Consider the following 5477-nt stretch of genomic DNA (forward strand, 5'->3'; position numbering starts at 1 on the left):
AAGATGAAGCCTGCAGGTCTGTGCCCTATGGGCTGAAAGCAGATGGAAAATGACTAAATATTGTTCTTGCTTCCATGATGCTCTTATTAGCATAGTAAACAAAAGATTCCATTAAAAACAAAAGCAAAACCAAAACAAACAAACAAACAAACCAAAACAAAACAAACCATCCCACCCACCGTGTTGCAAAGGGGAGAAAAGGATCAGACCTTTAAAGCAACCAGCTTTTCCCTCTGGGGCCAGTCAGCTCCAATTCTCAGGCCCCGTCTTTGGGGACACTGGAAAATTACCAGCTTCCTGAACATAGGCAGATCAGTTCTTGCAACTCTTAAAAAAAAAAAAGTCTCATTGTAATTGCTGACTAAAAATAAACTAGGGATCTGTCAGGTTCCTCCCTCCCAGACCAGCATTATCCCTAAGGAATGTTCCTCACGGCTGTGGAGAAGTCGCTCTTGCCACCAGGAAGGCCACCACAGCAAAATGTCCAGGGTGTCTGCTCAGGGTGGGAGGCCCCTAGTGAGTCCCGGGACCAAAGCTTGTACAGCTGATATCAAAGCAGAAAAAACTTTAATGTGCAGGGAGGAGGCTGTGCCTGAGGGCCCTGCTGGGCCCAGTGGTGGGTACACGGTGGTGCTTGATTACAAGCAAGGGCGCCGATTAGCTCTAACTCTCTGGAAAGTAAGTTGGGTTAAATGGGTCAAGAGCCGTAAAAATTGTCCATCATCTTTGACCCAGGAAATCTGCTTAGGATAAGCAAATTGTTTCAAAAACAGAAGGATGATACTTGCTCTGATGTTATTTTATAATAGCAAAAACAAAATCTGTGCCGAGAGCAAACTGACCCGAAGCACGTGGCTCTACGCCCATGGATGTTGGTAGAGTTTGCTTGATGTTCTCGGGGAGGGATGTTGAGTCAGTGGTTCTTTACACAGTTGCATTAAGGAAGCATTTACTGAGCACCGGAATAGAGGCAGCTGAGTTATGTGTGGACGCAAATTCGACCGAGACATGGTCCGTCCTGTGTCCGTTTTCCTATTGCTGCTGTAACAAAGTACATCGAACTTAGTGGCTTAAACAATACATGTTTATTATCTTACAGTCCTGTACATCAGAAGTCTGAAACGGGTCTCCCTGGGGTAAAATCAATATGCCTGCATGGCTGTTTCCCTCTCCGGAGGCTTTAAGGGAGAATCTGTGTCCTTGCCCTTTCCAGCACTTAGAGCCTGCCCGTGATCCTAGGCTTGTTGGCTCCCTCCTTCACTCCCTCCTTCACTCCACAGCCAGCAACCGTGAGCTGAATCCTCCTCACATTGTGTCACTCTGACCTTCCCCAGCGGTCACAGCTCCCTCCGACTCCCTTCTGCCTCTCTGTTCCATTTGTAAGGACCCATGTGATTATGTTGGACCACCCAGATAATCCAGGATAATCTGGTTTTAGGTCAGCTGACTAGCAGCCTTAATTCCCCTTTGCCACATAATGCAGAATAGTTACAGGTTCTGGAGATTCGGATACGGACATCTTTGTGTGTGTGTGTGTGTGTGTGTGTGTGTGTGTGTATGTGTGTGTATGTGTGGAGGACATTATTCTGCAACCCACACTCCGGACTAGGAGCTCACAACTTAGTGATAGAGACATGTGAACCTGTCTTTAGAGTATATGGCAGAGTGCCATAATCAGTCCACAAGATCTGGGGAGGCAGCACGCACATTCCTAAGTAATCCAGAAATTCCTTGCCGAAGCCAGATGCTGTCCAACACGGATTTCCTCCTCCTCCTTGGAAAAGCTCTCTGCTCCGGTCACTCGAACCTCCCTGCTGTCACATGAGGACCACATGCTCTTTCCCAGTCCCACACCTTTGCCCATTGCTGCCCCTACGTGGCTGCCCTGGTTTCTTCTGACTCCCCGCCCAAATCCTACCCACCCTCACAGTCCAGATCAAATTCCACGTCCTCCGTGACTTCCACGTACGCCCTCACCCAGGGCTTCTATCGCATTTGTATTCTCAATTACATGATATGCTCCTGAAGTGTAATTGCTCTCAGGCACAACTATCTCCATTTTAGCGTGTCATTATGCCTCAGCTAGATTTTAATCACTCTGATATCAGGGGTCATGTGTTATAATTCTTCTGTCACCCCCACGGCACCTGACATTGTGGTGCCAAGGAAAAGTTTGCCAAATTGGTTCAAGCTAGCTGAACAAACCGAGAACTCACGAAGGTGCTGAACCCTGGGAATGGACATGTGCTCCAAAGGGAGTCCTGCTCTATTTTTTTTTTCTTAATGTTTATTTATTTTTGACACATAGAGAGAGCATGAGCAAGGAAGGGGGAGAGAGAGAGAGGAAAACAGAAAATCCAAAGCAGGCTCTGCACTGTCAGTGTAGAGCCCAATGAGGTCTCAAACTCACGAACTACAAGATCATGACCTGAGCCGAAGTCAAGAGTCAGACGCTTAGCCCACTGAGCCCCCAGGCAGCCCTGGGAGTCCTGCTCTAAGACTATCAGTCTGGAGGCGGGGGACTGACAAGCTGATGAGTGGGTTATGATATGATGTGACAAGAGCTAGAATAGAACTACACATAGGAGGGGCATCTAGGTCAGCTGGTGGGTGGATCAAGGAAGGCTTTTCAGAGGAGGTGATGTTTGAGGTGAGTTTTGAGAAATGAGTAGGAGTGAGCTAGATAAAGGATGTGGGAGAAGGACTCTATTCCAAGAGGGAATTAAAAACAGAACAAAGAGGGGCACCTCACCCGCCTGGCTCAGTTGGTAGCACATGCGACTCTTGATCTCAGGGTTGTAAGTTTGAGCCCCACATTGGGTACAGAGATTATTTAAAAATAAAATCTTAAAGAAAAGCAGAACAAAGAGATTGACTGAATTCTGGAAAAGCTACTCACCTCTCTCTGCCTGATATAAGATGCTAAATTCTGTTAATTTGGTTTTCCCATCCTCCTAGTTTTCCCAGCCATCCTGATTAAGGATCACTTGAACCTCCTCTCTGTTATGTTCTATAGTCATGGCATGATTTTCCCCAGACCTTCACCCTTGTCCATTAAACCTGGAAAAAACAGTGAAAGCTGGTATTCACAAGTGAAATCGACAGAAATGATGGAGTCCTACTGAGTCAAAAAACTAACAATGATAATACCTGTGACAGACAATAAATAATATTGTGAAAGTATAACCTGATAAGGAAAAGGCAAAACTTAAAAAAAATGGACAAAGGATATGAACAGGTATTCAACAGATGAGAGAATACAGATGATCCACCAGCATATGAAAAGACATGCAACTCTATTTGTAGTCAGGGAAACGCAAAACAAAACAACAATTAGTACCAGTTTCACTCATCAGATTGGCAGAAATTAAAGATTGATAACATTCTGTGTTGTCAAGTGCGTGGGTAAACAGACTGCAATGTGAATTGTTAAACCTTTTTGAAAAAGTAATCTCAAGGTGACTTTTAGAAGTAAAAATGAGCACATCATTTGGCTCCAATTTTGAGAATGTATTTTACAGAAATAATAGCATCAGTGTGAAGAAATAAAAGATATATACAACATATAATAAGACATAAATATGTATATATACAATAAGATATATATACATGCACACAAAAGATTGACCCTATTTATAGTAGCAAAAGCTGTGTATAATCAGAATTGTCCATCAAACAGAGGCATCATTTACATGAATTAATTTCTCATGTCTTTTTTTGAATGCCATGATCATGATCGTAGAACAGTTGCAATATAGATACTGATTTATGTAAAAGAAAAAAAAAGAATTGTCCATCAATAGCAGAATGTTGGAGAAATTATTGTATTTATTTATTTATTTACTTACTTATTTACTTGAGAGAGAGAGGGCTCGAGTGAGCAAGGAGAAGAGAGAAAGGGAGAGAGAAAGAATCCCAGGCAGGCTCCATCCTGTCCTCATGGAGCCCGAAGCGGGACTTGGGCTTACGAACAGCAAGATCAAGACCTGAGCCCAAGTCGGATGCTTAACCAACTGAGCTACCCAGGCGCCCCTGTTTTATACTTTTTATCTCGGAGGGCAGACTCTCATGCAATTAGCTCAATGACCTCCAATCCCCTATTTGTTCACTTTGGTATTTTCCCTTACCTGGTGAGGGAAGGAGGTGAATCTTGAAAGATGGGGTAGCAAACATGGAGAAAAATTAGATAAAATTATATCAACAATCATTACATAAGTTGTAGTACTTATAGACTATTATGGAGGCACTGAAGAGTTAATTAGATCCGTATATGTTGATGTGGAGAAATCTCCAGGATGCCATGAGATCACCTTAGTGAGAGCAATGCAGCAGCAGGTAGGCAGAGGGGGAGGCCATCACGGGGAGTGGTTATGCACGCTGAAGTGATCCCAAAGAAAGCTATGGAAGACTATATATACTCCTGGATGTTAACACTGATTACCTCCACTGACTGCAATCGGAGGGGAGACGGTAACTTACAATAAATTTTGTATTGACTTGTGACGGTGAGCACCAACTATTTTTATAATTGCAAACATTAATGACATTTTTTTAAAAAGTACTGTGGAAGGAGCTCAGCGGGGGGCCTACCAGTGAAGGGGGTGAGGAATGATTCGCCAGGGCAAGTTCCTGAGTTCAGGCCTTTTGTCCCTCCCTGGCCTCTCTTCTATTCAAATGAGCTAATTAAACAAATGTGAGATAGCTTTCATTTCCTTGGTTAAGTGCCTTAGATCCTGGGATAAAAACAGCGTCATTTACATTTGTAGTGACCCTCTCTTTATATCCGTGAACTCCAATAATAAATTAATTAGAGCCATTCAGCCCGAACCCGCCTCCCTGAGGAAGGCCTTTCTTTGCGTGCGGGTGTCTGTCTGAATGGGGCTCAGGGCGAGGTGTTTTGTTAACGCTTCTACTCGGGAGCAGCAGGGGGAGCCCCGTGTCAGCTCCCCCGCATCTGAAGTTGTTTGGGTACTTTGCTCAAGGCTCCGAGCCTAAACTAGTCGAATATCTGCCCATCTGCCCGATTGACCAAGGAGAATACCATTTGCATCTCGGTTCCCCGCTTCCAGGCCCCGCAGGCCGGAGGAAACCCTTTCTTCGGAGTCTGAGCTACTCCAGAGGTCAACGTCCCACGGTCACCATGGCAACTCCCTGCAGGGGATGAGGGAGGGAGCGGGGGAGAAGAGTCAGAAACTTACCAGGGGGCCCCTGGAGAAAGCCACTTTCCCCCCGCCGAGAGGGATTTCAAAGCCTCAATTATTGGGCTGCTATACAGGGCACTGCTTTATATAGGATAATTATTTCTGGAAAAGTTGCTCTGGGTCAAGTTTTTGGGTAACATTTTGTAATTTTATTTTGAGCGCGCAAGTGGAGTTCCCTGTATTTAGAACCCTATTGTGAAGTCTTTTGTAAGGTGAACAAAAACACCTATTATTCTTTTAGTGCAAGCATAGATGTTCAGATGTCAGGTTGTTTTG

At 44.5% G+C, this 5477-nt stretch overlaps 1 long non-coding RNA gene across 1 annotated transcript; it reads right to left on the bottom strand.

The window, feature by feature from the left end:
• Positions 1-603: 603 nt before the first annotated feature.
• LOC122207176 lies at positions 604-5120 on the bottom strand. The gene is made up of 3 exons (XR_006196705.1): positions 5042-5120; positions 2900-3060; positions 604-1041 (listed from the first exon to the last, which is right to left on the bottom strand). It is a non-coding gene; the product is annotated as an uncharacterized LOC122207176 (long non-coding RNA).
• Between the last annotated feature and the right edge of the window lie 357 nt (positions 5121-5477).

The sequence above is a fragment of the Panthera leo genome, chromosome E1 (genome assembly GCF_018350215.1).
Source record: "Panthera leo isolate Ple1 chromosome E1, P.leo_Ple1_pat1.1, whole genome shotgun sequence".
NCBI lineage: Eukaryota > Metazoa > Chordata > Mammalia > Carnivora > Felidae > Panthera > Panthera leo.